Below are 14,522 nucleotides of genomic sequence, written 5' to 3' on the forward strand. Positions count from 1 at the left end.
GGCACCAGCGTACACTGTGCACCAGTGTCTACCAAAGTCTTATACTTCTGTGGGTCTGATGTGCCAGGCCATCGAATCCACACAGTCCAGTATATCCGGTCATCCCTTTCCTTCTCCTGGCCAAAGGCAGGGACCCTCTATTGCTGTTCCTCATCAGAGTATTCACTGTCTGACCCTTGCGGTGCCAGACCAGAAGTCCCCTCACCAGAATCAAGGGAGGTCCTTTCAGTTCTTCTATGCCTGGAGGATCGCCGATTGCTTTCAATTGCTGATTGCATTGCCTCTACAGCAACGACGCTGACAGCCTTCTTCTTGGGTGACCCCTTCTTAACAGTTGTCTTCCCTCTCAGTTCACGTACACAGGCTTCCAGCTTAAAGGTGGGTTCACCATCCCACTTCCTCATGTCCTCCCCTTGGTCACGCAGGAAGAACCAGTGTACCACGCGGCATACACCTTGGGCTCCCTTTCCCTCTGACCAGGGCAGGAGGACTGATTTCTTGGAGCGTCCCTAACAGCCAAGGCACTGTCCTGTAGGGATGAGGAGACACAGAGATTTTCCTCAAAGTTTTGGAGCCAAGATGACACTTTCTCCACAGTTGGTGTTTCCATATCTGGGCAATACATTGCTGTCAAGCTGTTAGAATATGACACTGGGGCACCTTGAATCACCTTTCTCCACATGGCCCATGTGCACAGGACATCCTCTGGATCTTTGGAGACCTCATCATCATCTAGATCACTGTAAATGACTTCCACCACTGCTAACTCTCTCAGGTACTGGATGCCTTCATCTGCGGTAGTCCACTTTCCTGAGGAGTTCACAAGATCTTCCTTGAATGGATATCTTGCCCTCACACTTGAGAGGAGACGGCTCCAGAGACTGCAAATGGCTGCCTGTTTTCTAATTCCCCTTTCAATTCCCCGGTTTCTAGCGAGGGATGCCAGCTGTTGGGCTTCCTTGCCTTCCAGTTGCTGACTGTTGGCCCCATTATCCCAGCATCGGAGCAGCCAGGCAGCAATCCGCTCACCTGGCTGGCGGCTGTAATCTTTCCTCAAGTCCCGAAGTTCTGAGGACGTCAGGAACCAGGTAGTTTCCACCTCCTGTTTAAGTTCTCTCACTCCTTCCTCCAATTTCTTTGTTGAACGACCAGCTTCTAGATTAAACCTTTCCTCTTCTTCTTCTTCCCTCACTAATAGATGGTATGGACCCGTTATTGTCCTTGTCCACTGTTTCTTTTTCACTAATGGGGCAATTACTGTAGTTGTTGTTGTTGTTTGGGTCCCTATCTCGAGGATGGTGTCCTCAGATGCAGTCTGGGTCCCTGCCTCAACCGTGGTCCCCTGAGAGTGTTGAACTATGGCTCGGTAGGCATAGGCCAGGCCCCAGTACAGTGCGAGAAGCTGCTGGTTTTCATTGGGATAGGCAAGGCACCCTTCTATCAGGTGGTGTGTCAGTTTGCCAGGGTTGCTTGCCTGTTCGGGTGTAAAGTCCCAGATTATGGGAGGTGATAACCGTCCTAGGAATCTGCCCAAATCCTTCCATATACCCTGCCACCCAGGGACCGGTCGCTTGAGGGCACATTTAAGTATTGCCTCACCCAAAACTTGTCTTCTCTTATAGCAGGACGAGACCAGATTCCACAATACCCATAATATACCACCAGTATTAATTATTAGTATTGAACAGCTCACATAAGGGTGAACAAGGACCTCAGGAGACTGCATAATAAAACCATTCACATCAATGCCCGGTAGGGAGAGGGAGATGTGTCCCCTCATCTCCTCCACAAGATAGCTCCCACAACACAGCAAAGCCATCAGTGCCAGGACAAAGCACATAGACATTGTTTGGATTAGCATGTTCCTGAGTTCCTTCATTCTCCCCACAAGATAGCTCCCGCAGCACAACAAAGCCATCAGTGCCAGGGCAAAGCACACAGTTTAATAAAGTGAAAGCAAAGGTCGCGCGCGAAAGCAAAGAAAAACAAATGATGTTATTCTCTACTTCCCATCAGCAGGCGATGTCTGGCCACTTCCTGGGAAGCAGGGCTTCAGTACGCGTAGTGGTTGCTCCGGAAGACAAAAATGCCCCCCTTTCATCTCCCTTTACTTAGCTTTTATATCTGAGCTGATGTCATATGGTATGGAATATCTGTTTGGTTAGTTTAGGTCAGCTGTCCTGGTTATGTCCCCTCCCAAGATCTCGCCCTGCCCCAGCCTGCCGCTGAGGGGGGGCAAAAATGTTGGAGAGACAGCCTTGATGCTGTGCCAGCACTGCTCAGCAGTAGCCAAAACGCTGGTATGTTATCAACACCTTTCTAGCTACTGATGCAGAGCACAGTGCTACAAGGGCTGCTGTGGGGAGAATTAACTCCATCTCAGCCACACCCAATACAATCAGTCTGTACTTTGTTGAAAAAATTCAGCATGTGAACTTTTGATAGATAGCTTAGTCACTGCCCATTCAGCCTCCCTATATAAATCATATATTATCATCTGAACAAGTCTTCCAGTAGTTTGTAAGCATTTCTAGCCACAGTGATTACTGAGACATGTTCTGAAAAATTTAGAGCTTGTGCAACATTTAAACTATGAAAAACACTATTAACAAATATCAGCATGATCTGATTTATGTCAATCACTTGTTCTGAGAACAAAAGTGCCCTTTATTAAATAAAACTAATGTTTTAAATAGATATTTTATAACCATGATGTAGGATATATATCCTTCAGTCTTTGTCTAAATCAGTGGAAGTCAGCTTTTGAGATAAGATTATGTTGTTTTTTTCTAATCAATTTATAATAAAAATAAATTATCCAGAAAAGAGTAGGGTTAAAGGAGGCCAGATTATTTAGTAATTAAGAGTCTGAGTAAACAACGGACAGGATAATCAAGAGCACTAACTACTGGCCCATATAGTCTACTACTAACTGCAGAGAAATGAATGAATGAATTCCATTCTCTGACACTATGAAGTCCAGATTCAAGTGAAGTTAAATACAAGTGTATTAATTTTCTAACTTCTCTGCCTTCGAAACCCTTCCTTACCTTACATATAACAAAACAGTCCTCTGAATCCAGAAAGAAATTTTGTGCCCTAATACAGACCTGTAAAAGTTACTGGGTTCATTTGACGTCATGCACATTATCTGTGGACAGAATTTAGCCTAAAGAGGCAGAAATAAGTATTCTGTTTAAGATGGTTTGTTTACTGTCACTGTTATCTCTCCTTCTGTCTGTTCAAGATAACACAACTGAGGAATAGATTTTTTTAAAGAAAAAAAATGGCATTTCTTCAGTGCCTAAACCCCATTTGAAATCAATGAGTAGCTAAATTTAGTTTGTCTCTTTGAAACTCTCCATCTGAATTTCCAGAAATAAAGAAAAGAAAAAAAAAAAGCAACAAGACTGTTTTCTCTACAGCCTACTCCTCTCTTCCAAATTAGGCAGTTTACATTATTGCTTTAACTTTTAAATTATGAGATACAAAAGAAAAATGTGTGTACCTAGTTGAAAAAGTCAAAGGTCCTGAACACTACAATTACAACTGCAATAAAGTAATAATTTAGTATGACCACTCTATGCATGCATGTCCAACTGCAGTGAGTAATCATGTTAGATGAATGTAATGTTGTGTGAAATGACAGCATGCACCACATCAGGAACCTCAGGATATTCAACAAGGAAAAGTCCGAAGTCCTGCACCTGGGGAGTACTGCACCAGGCACCAGGACATGCTGGGGGCCACTGAGCTGGAAAGCAGCTTGGCAGAAAAGACCCTGCGGGTCCTGGTGGACATGAGGTTGACCATGAGTCAGCAATGCGCCCTTGCAGCAAAGAATGCTGATGGTATCCTGGGCTGCATTAGAAGGAGTGTTGCCAGCAGGTTGAGTGAGAGGATCTGTCCCCTCTCCTCAGCACTGGTGAGGCCACACCTGGAGTACTGTGTCCAGGACTTGGCTCCTCAGTACAACAGAGACATGGACATATTGGACAAAGTCCTCAAAGATGATGAAGCGTCTGGAGCATCTCTCTTATGAGGAAAGGCTGAGAGAGCTGGGACTGTTCAGCCTGGAGAAGAGAAGGCTCAGGGGGATCTTACCAGTGTAGATAAATACCTGAAGGGAGGGTCCAAATGAGAAGAGCCATGGTCTTTTCAGTGATGCCCAGTGACAGGACCAGAGGCAGGGAGCACAAACTGAAACAGGAGGTTCCCTCTGAACATCAGGAAACACTTTTTCACTGTGAGGGTGACTGAGCACTGACACAGGTTGCCCAGAGATGTTGTGGAGTGTTTGTCCTTGGAGATATTCAAAGCTGACTGGCCATGGTCCTGGGCAATGGGGTCTAGGTGGCCCTGCTTGAGCAGGGGTTTGGAGCAGAGGTCCTTTCCCACCTCAACCATTCTGTGATCAAAGAATTTTAATTGTGTTACTCTATAATCAAAGAATTTTCCTGGTTTTCACATAGAAGGACTCTGGTCTGCAATTTGGGTTTGCTGGTAGTGACATTTTTTTTTTGAGCAACAATGATTATAGGTTAGATAACCAAACATATTCCAGTTCAGAATGTGTCATTCATTGCTACGTGCAGATTTCATTTCATGCAGGCTCTTCTGGCACCTTTTAACTACTCAAATCTCATTTTGGAGGACATGGAGCCATATGTTATTTATCTCTCAGTAAATTTGGCTGCCTTTTTCATCTCTCTAGCTGCCCTCCAGCAATACATACTTGATCACAATTAGCTCAATGAGCTTCATATAACCTCTTAATATCAGGGTATGTACTATGTTCTCAAAGAAATTACAAGAGCTACTTTAAACTGTTTACTCTGAACCATCTGCTTATTCTTTATCATATCTTGTGGCCTCCAGGCTCAGCTACTACCCTTGCAAATGAGCAGCTGTTTCCTTATCAAAAATCCGTACTAAAGCTGTTCAACCTTTATTAACAAATTTCATTAATTTCTTGAGGCTTTTGGCTGAATTAATGTGTAAGCAAAGTTGTCTCCGAGAACATCATTCCAAGAAGCTGTGTTCTTATCATCTAACACGTGGCCTAAAAATATCTTCTCTAATGGAATCAAGCAGTGTTTCATTTACCCTTTCTTAACGTGCATGAAAGTAGCCTTTCACAGGAATTTGTAGCCTAAAAGGACAACTAGATAATCTAGTTGACCGACTGTTATCACAAGCCACTAAGTTTCACTGAGATTCCAAAATATGGAGTCCACCTACGTTAGATTAAAGCACTGCAATCTTCACTAGTATGCCTGTAGCCCACCCCACCTTATTAATGTGTTGTTCTTTTAATATTGCCAATTTTCCCGTATCCCTAATACTAGAAGCATGTACTTGTCCAGCTCCTCCTCCTACCTCATCCTCTCAGTAAACTTTATCTTTCCATTTCAGGAAAAAGCTTTGACCTAAGCACTCTAGTGCTAATTAGTTTCACACAGTAAAGAGCATGAAAAGATTCCTTGAAAAATTCTCAAATTTTTGAAGTATGTAGGACTTCCACAGCTTATGGTTACAGCAGTGTTGAAGATGGTGTTAGTGAATATGTTGTCCTGTTACACATCACTGATTTTGGAAGTTTTTGGGACTCTTTTGGCAAGACAATGTACAAAGAAGCAAATTCTAACATGCAACTCTGTCAATGACAGACTGGCAATTTAGCATTTTACAGAGATTATGACCCACTGCTCTAAGACACTTGAAAGGCATGAAGACCCATAAAAGCATCCACAGGCTCTGGTTTCTGACAGCAAGGATAAGAATGTGATCGTACATTGTCTGTACCATAATCCTGGTGTGGTTGGCTGCTGAGTGCCTTTGGAAATCTGGCCACTTCATTTAAACAATTTAAATGACAGCAATTTTCTTTTATGGTGGTCTGCTCAGTGATTTCTAAAAGAAATTCATAGCAGTCCATGTTGCAACTTAATTTCATTTTTCTAAATTAAAAAGGCTATTAAAATAAATAAGGACAGGGATGATAGGGTTGCTCAAACAACAGAAGATGGCAAAAGTGCATTTCAATAATTTCTTTTTTTATCGCTAGCATTTATGAGTCCTCCTGGAAACATGCAAGTAAAATCTTCCATTCAAGCATTTATTTTCACATAGCTCATATGCAATGGCAGCTTGCTGCCTTGTCTTTGCACATTTCCCAAGTGCTGAGCAGTTGATTTTTTTTTTTTTTCCTTGAAGGCAACAAAATCTCTTTTGGAATATTTCCTTGAAAGTGATGGGATGAGGAGATGTGCAACAAATACTATGAGGTATATTCTCAAAGTAGCTTTGAAACTGAAAACTTATTCTTTCAAACATTAATTTAAATACAAAATATTATGGAAGGAAATAGCACATCTACAACAAACTGGACAGAAATTTTACTGTCACAGTTGGGCTTAAAGGTGATTCAGTGAAGTGTTGAAATATGTGCTTATTTTAATCATTTGTAGTCCATTAACTTCATAGATTTGACTTGTGTGCTTAAATGTTCAGCATCAGCTTAAATAGGTGAGAGCCAGAGCCATCTAGGACCTTGAAGAACTTGGCCCACTGAACACAAAAACTGTTTATGCTACCAGACATGTGGCTTCACAGGCATAATTAAACATCAGAAGTCATCCTGTAAATGTTTTGAAATGTATCCTTTTACAGCTTTAAAAGACAAACTTCTCAAAATGTGGAGTTTGATTTTTTCAATCACTTTGGTATCTATCTGCTTTATAGACATATTTTCAAAAGGTAAATTTCAGTATCACAGAAAGTGCAAGTGGTATAAGTACAGCCAAAGTAAATTGATATTAACTTTAACATTAATATTTGCTGAAACTATTTTTCATTGTGGATCCAGCCTCCCTCATTGCTTTGATTGCAAAGTACTAGCTGAAGTGAATTGCTGTTGCAAGCTATTTCTTCTTAAATGCCTGGATTCACTGGATTTGGACTTCATGTCTAATGCATTCCATAATTCCCTAATAACTCCAGGATGTCTTGCTATTGAACATTGGTTACCCTTTACATGTACTGACTTAAAATCATCTGAAAAAATCCACAGTTTTGAAAGGTTCACCTAAAAATTAGATCCAAATCCTTAGTTAATGTATAGCACTACATAGAAAGTTGCCAAAGTTTTCTTGTTTGCATCAGCATAGATTGGTTTTGAGACTTTAGAGTCCTGCTTCCTCAGTTCAATTATATTTTTCAATTTCTATATAATGATTGAATTAATGATGTTCCCAAAATCCCTTGTATAAAAGAATTGGATTTAAAGTGTTGAAGAAAGCAGGTTCTAATAGAGAACATGATAAGCTTATTACTGAATTATATATCAGTAATACTGAAGATGAGGAAGTTCAGGCATCCCATTCTTTTTGGGAGGGGTAGCATTTGCATCTTATATAATTACTTTTATGTAAAATCTACAGAAAGTAATAGGAGAGATCATCTTCACCATTCCATAATCTTCAGTGAGATTTAGAGAATTATCCACTTACTAGTGTCATGAATTTATATCTCCACCTTCAAAACTGCAAAATATTGAAAACCACCGTATATTTTGATGATACAATTTCAGAACTGTCTCCCTTCTCCTTCAGTTCATATTTTCCCATATGAAATATGAGCATACTGTAAAATGTCAACTTTGAAACAAGAAAGGGTCTTTCCACTAAGCACATCTACTTCCCAGATCTGCAAATCTGTTTTATTAAAACCAAGCACAACAGAAGCCCAAAGCTGGTCTTGGAAAAAGTGAAGAATTAGTGTTCTCTCACTCTTGAATTTTATTGAGACCTCAATCAGTTGAAACTTATATGCAAACATGGCCATATTTTTACTATTGAATACTACTAAAAGACAGAATATGTTTCAATTCACGCTTTGCATTTTGGGATTGGTGGTGGTCTTGCTGTATAGCCATCTGAGTCATCTGAGTCATGACTTCTGGAAAGATTGACCAACCATTTGTGGTCATGCTACATGTCTTTATAAAATAGCACTGTGTGCTGACTCAGGCTGCAAAACTATTCTGCTGTTTCTTGTGAAGGATGAAAATCCCTACTCTCACAGTGAAGGTGGTTTCCAATACCCAGGCTGCAGACTGTGGTAAAATACAGTAAAATCAAGACTGGAAATTATAGTTGACACTGACATGGAAGTGCAGATGCTCAGGGTAGAATTCTTTACACCCTCTGTGTCGTGGTTTAACCTCAGCCAGCAACTAAGCACCACGCAGCCGCTCACTCACTCCCCTCCTGCCCAGTGGGGTGGGGGAGAAAATCAGGAAAAAAGAAGCAAAACCCACGGGTTGAGATAAGAACGGTTTAATAGAACAGAAAAGAAGAAACTAATAATGATAATGATAACTCTAATAAAATGACAACAGTATTAATAAAAGGATTGGAATGTACAAATGATGCGCAGGGCAATTGCTCACCACCTGCCGACTGACACCCAGCTAGTCCCTGAGAGGCGATTCCCTGCCCCCACTTCCCAGTTCCTAAACTAGATGGGATGTCCCATGGTATGGAATACCCCGTTGGCCAGTTTGGGTCAGGTGCTCTGGCTGTGTCCTGTGCCAACTTCTTGTGCCCCTCCAGCTTTCTCGCTGGCTGGGCATGTGAAGCTGAAAAATCCTTGACTATAGTGTAAACACTACTGAGCAACAACTGAAAACATCAGTGTTATCAACATTCTTCACATACTGAACTCAAAACATAGCACTGTACCAGCTACTAGGAAGACAGTTAACTCTATCCCAGCTGAAACCGGGACACTCTGCTAGCCTTATAAATTTGCTGCAGATGGGCAGCACTGCCTTTATGATTATTGAGACTGTAAAGAAGCTGTAAAGGAGGAATTCTAAGATTGTTCCAAAGTCAGAGACTGGGTATGACAGTCATGCAGTCAGTCAATACATACATGCATAGCAAGTGATCATATTTGATCTCAAAATCTACACAAATCCCTTAGTATTTCTCAGGAAAGAGAATTTTACAGTCATTATTCTTGCATGTAGAGACTCTTAGATGCTGAACACATAGTAATACATCTGCTGAGTTTTTTTATTTCAGTCAGTTTGAGTAACAATTAAAAAATAGCAAACGTAGCCAGAGTAATCAGTTATTTAATTTGCTAAAAAAAAAATAAATTCATGCTTAAATAAAGCAGACACAAATCCAGTCAGTTAAACAAAATGTAAAGTTAAAAATCTTTAACTTAGATTTAAATAGATGAAAGTTAAAGTTAAAATTAAAGAAAAAAATTAAATCATGTAAATAAATTTAAATAGGTTGTTCAGTGCTGAAGACAGAAATCTTAGACATCTGGTTGACAGAATGCATTATAATGAGAGCCAGTGAGAAATCCAAATCTTCAAGATAAATGTGAATCACAGCATAAAGACACAGGAAACCTGGGGGAAAGAAGTTTGCATCATCAGATAAGTACTAGCTTTTTCATCATCTCATACACTGTTGTCAGCTGAAGTTCTGGAATCATCTTAATTATGAATTATATTAATATCCCAGCAGTACATTAAGGAATGCAACCAGTGTCCCTCATGTGGTTCATTCTTTCTCTTCCTCTCCATCAGAGAAGCCTTTTAAAATATTGCTGTGATTAGAGCGTGTCAGGTTCTTTCTGATGGATGACTCCAGCAATACTACAGTAAGTCTGCTTTTAGTCAGTGATGTTTAACCTTAACAGTCCTTCTATTTAGTCAGAAAAATCTAATATAACTTTGTTTGCCATCCCAATAAGTCACAGATTTTTGTTATTCCTCTGGTGTGAATTCTTTCTAAAAACTGCTGTAGCAAAAGTGGGCACCATGGGATTCCTTTTTATTGCCTCTCACTATCTTCAAATCATAGTCACCTAAGCTGACAAGTAAAAAGGTAATTTTTCCCAGCTGCCAACCCTGCAGATTGACTACATTGTGTAGACATCAACCCAGGTTCTAGCCTTCTCCCTTACCATTACCAGCAGTAATGATGACCCTAAGATCTAAACAATGCCTTCAATAACTCTTGTGTAAACTACAGTGATGTTGTTTTAAAAATTTTCAGACTGCCTTTTAATCACTAGGTATAAATTATCTTGGTGTTTGTAGGGTTCCCTATGATCCACTAGCACAGGAGAAAAGGAAAAAAAAAAAGGAAAAAGAGAAACTGGATTTGAAGATAGACATTTTAAAACATAGCTAATGTACTTCATGTCTCATTTACACCTGTTTCAAATTACTAAAAGTGAGTAAAAGGGCAGAAGGTAACTTCAGGTTTAATTTGGAAATGTCAGTTTAAACATAGATGTTGCTATAGGTGCACTCTGATAAGGAGAAACTTCCTGCAATTATAAAGGAAGAAAAGTGCCCAGACTGACTTTCAGACTCTATGTTGAGATTCCAAGTCTTAAATAATGTTGCAGGATGACTAGGTTTGATTTGGCATCACAGCTAGACTGTAAATTTAGAGTCCAACACTGTCATTTGCAGTGAAGACAGTTTCCACTAGAAGTTGTCTCTTACCACAGTCTAGTGACATATTACTGCTTTTCCAGTTACTGTGGAACTGTAACTGTGTTTTCAATTCAAATGCATGTAGCATAAGCTTAAAAATTAAATTTGGAACTAAAACTGAATACTGGAGGATTTCTTCAATTTATTAAATCAACAAATTTAACCTTGCTCTCTAATAAGCTTTGTTTTCATTGATTCAGAAGGATGAGAGAACATACCCGTCAAAGGGTCCTTGCAGGCTCATGGTACACACAAGGCGTGATTGCACAGGTCATTCAGGTAGCACAGTGTGTCTCTCTGTTGACCAGAATAGACCGATTGCGATGCAAAGTGAGTCTCATCTGAAATCTTAATTGAAAGACTCTTTGTGAAAACTCTGAGCAGACTCACTGGCAGTTGAAGGTGCTTTTTAATCACTGAGAATAAAGCCTTCAATCAATATGGTTCAAACTATTTGCCCCTGAGCAGTAGAGTGGTGGTGTTCTTTAAAACGGTGCTTACAGCTTCAGGCTCAAGGCCAAGAAAACTTAGCCCCCTGAGTTCTTAATATAATTATTGTTTTCTCTATTATCTTGCAAGGGTCTTAATTTGCCTCCCAGTAATTAACTCCCCTATGTGGTTGTCAGGAAGTTTAATCAATAGCATGAACAGATACACCAAGCTGTCATTCCTTCTGTGACCAATACTCCCCTCCCCACCTCTCCCACCCCTGTGGAGGTGTCACTGTTTTAATAAAATGAACAGGTGGGATGTGCATAATTTCTTCAGAGTCAGTGTCTAAATTGTTCATCTCCTACTTCACAAATTAAGGTACAGCCAATCAGGTCCTGTCAATATAATTGCCCCTGTTCCAAAACTAAAAGCATTTAGACTCCTGCTAAAGCAGCACCTGGCAAATCAACTTACTAAAGTTTTACATGGCATTGCATTCTCAGACACTTTAAACATTGTGATGACATTGTAATAAGAGGAGGAGCAGAAGGCTTGATCTAATATAATTCTACTTATGTCCACCATGTATGGGACATAATGTAATTGCCTTCAAAGCTAGTGACAAAAAACCTCATTCTTGGTGGAATTCCAATCTGCCTCGGCAGCTTTGGACTTTCTTTATTAAGAGGGATGTCTCTCTGTGGCCTCTCTTTTCTTCTAGGGCAGTGTTGTCTATTCGGATTCATAGCTTCTTAAATCTTCCCTTGTAACAGCTTAACACTGGTTATTTACTTCAATGTGTTTTCCAAGAACGCTCTTCAGTTTCACTCATTCTCTTTCCTGAACTATCCTTCTAGGATACATTACATGTTTATTTACCTTACCTAGTTTTCAAACTGCAGGAGTTACCAGCATGACCAAGAACAAGTAAGGTAACTTTTGGGGTGACAAAGGTTACGTCTAAATCTATGCATAAGAACTATCTCCTATGCATTACATGCATTTATACTGCTATAGAAACATAATGATAGCTAGCACTACATGGAAATTGGAATATCTGTGCTGCAGGAATACTTATAAACCATGTTGAAATGGTCAAAATGTTTACAAAAAATCCAAAATAACCCATAGATAAATTTTTGAGAATTTTTTCTTGAAAGCTTACAATGAATTCCAAGGGACATCCATTTGAAGGGTAGTGATACGAACATTGTTAATGGAATGAACCAAAATCATACCCGAAAGAAAAACTGACAAGATGAAGGGAACGTCCTTCAAATGTTGGGGTTTACAGAGACAGCTGTTGGAGTCTGGCTTTTTGGTTTTTGAAAAGTGAACTTGCTGTCAAGGTCATATTTCAATTGAGAATAAGAAACAAGTCACTTCTTGATTATAAGAAATGTGAGTCCCTTCAGCTCACAGCAGAGTCTAGGGAAGGTTATTATCTCCTGCCTAGTAAAACTTCAGAATTAATCCATGATTTGCACGATGATATTCTATCTTTACTACCAGTTTTGACAATGCAATTTTTTTCCTCTTTATCTGGGCACCAAGACAGTCCTAAGGCTTGTGAGGGGAGGATATCTGGTTTCCTGTTCCTATAACAGGTTGATATTACTTGCATTAACTATATATATATATATATATATATAAAAAACTTAAATATATACATGCCTAAATATATAGACATATGTAACATATATGTAAAATCAGTTATATTGTAACATTTGCACGAGGTTCCTCAGAAACTATATATTAATGAATGATCAGAGGATCTCTGTTCCTCACCAATTCCATCTTCACCTCTGCTGATACTTAGCCCTGTTCTTTCCTCCTTGCAAAGCCTAGGGTTTAAAGGAGCTATCCCTGCAGCATTCCTCACTTCAAAAAAAAAGCCAACAGAAAAAAACCCACAAACCTACCCCACTGCAAGAATCATAAAAATTTCCTTCCCCTGAGGTTTACAAAGCAGCTAGATTTTACCAATTCAAATAGCCTGTCCAATATTCTGTGTTGAGCCTTTCTCCTCCTTCATATGCAGTCCATATCTTCCAGAGCACATACATTTCACTCCTTCTCTTTGTCCCTCAGAAAGTTTAAAGGATAGCTCATTTGCTTTGCAGAAGCAAATGTTTTAATTATAGGGAGAGCTGAATGATTTAGGCTAGATGGGGGGCAGGGCGGGGAAGGGGGGGAAGGGAAGGAAAATTCAGCTTTACTATCTTTTCTGTGAAGAAATAAGGTTGTTTCAAGCTGCCGTCTTATGCTTCCCTGAATTGGATTATTTTCAAACATATATTTCTTGGAACACAGCTGCTACTTCTTTGACAAATTAAGTAATGCATCATGAACAACTAAAATTCATTGCAACATAAAAACAAATATATGTTCATTTTAGTACTTTGTTTTCTCCAGGCTTTTGAGTCATGGTGGGATATTTTAAAACACATATATCTTTTATAAATCTCTTTAATAATATCTATACAATATTGAGGCAGCACTTTATTGAACAGCGACCATATCCAACCATTTGAAATGTAGGTCCTATTGCTTTTTATTCTCTCAGACTGCTATCTTTGTGGTTTGAGATTTCAATTTACAGCTGACACTGGTATTTGACTTGCTGTCATATTTATTGCCCTGATTACAATTAGGAGCATTGTTATGGGAAAGGAATGATAATACCATGGTCACATTGTTAGAGTAGAATTTTTTTCACATACAGTACAGTTATGTAAAAAGTGTGATAAACTGTTGGGGATTATCAGATCTTTCCTACCAGAACTCTTGCTCCTCACACTAATTGCAGCTAGCATGGAGGACTCCAAGGAGGATGCAGTGGACTGGAGCCATAAACAAGTTTATTACTAATATTTGTAATACATGGCAACAATTAAATTTGGGGTCTATTGTGCTAATTGCCCTATAAAGATATAATAAGAGACAGGCTCTTCTCTTGAAGAAGAGAAGAACTTGCAGTCTGAACAGAAGAGACAGTTGAAGTGTAGCAGAGATAAAGATTTATGTACAGAATGTTACAAAATGAGGTAGCTGTTTTGAAAAATAACAGGAATAATCTTTCAATAATTGCAAAATGATACTTTTTTGACAGAATACAGTAAAGCACTTTGACCTTCATTTTGAAATGTTTATTCATTTTGTCATTTCTTACTTTATAACTTTTATGTTGTAATATGAAATTAAAAGTTGACATAAAAATGTAAAATTTCTGTTCTGTCAAGGTGAAGTATTTTGATTGATTCAAAGCAAAGTAAAACAAGAAAACCTTGCAATGTTCCTTTTAGAGGATTTCAGAGAAATTAGAAGCATCTGGAGAATTTTAGAGAATTTAAAAAAATTTAGGTTGCATTCTAATTTTGGAATGCTAAAAATCCTTTCACAAAATGGATTTTCTATGCTCTGCACAGTTCTACTTAAGAGCCTTCTTTGTTGTGAAATGAATAGCTTTAGCAGCTTTCCTTAGCTTTTGTGTGAAATTAATTGGTAGTCTTCTTTCCAGCTTCTAACCTATAACACCCCCCCCCTCCAGTATTTATAT

At 39.2% G+C, this 14,522-nt stretch overlaps 1 protein-coding gene and 1 long non-coding RNA gene across 4 annotated transcripts in view; one reads left to right on the top strand and one right to left on the bottom strand.

The window, feature by feature from the left end:
* The window catches only part of BRINP3 (BMP/retinoic acid inducible neural specific 3), a 234,131-nt gene that overhangs the window by 168,613 nt on the left and 50,996 nt on the right, over nucleotides 1-14,522 (top strand). The gene's annotated exons all lie outside the window — the stretch shown is intronic.
* The window catches only part of LOC138686444 (uncharacterized), an 86,759-nt gene continuing 81,305 nt past the window's right edge, over nucleotides 9,069-14,522 (bottom strand). The window contains exon 4 of the long non-coding RNA XR_011325828.1: nucleotides 9,069-9,430. This is a non-coding gene — a long non-coding RNA (uncharacterized lncRNA). The remainder of the gene's footprint in view (nucleotides 9,431-14,522) is intronic.

Source organism: Haliaeetus albicilla, chromosome 8, assembly GCF_947461875.1.
Source record: "Haliaeetus albicilla chromosome 8, bHalAlb1.1, whole genome shotgun sequence".
NCBI lineage: Eukaryota > Metazoa > Chordata > Aves > Accipitriformes > Accipitridae > Haliaeetus > Haliaeetus albicilla.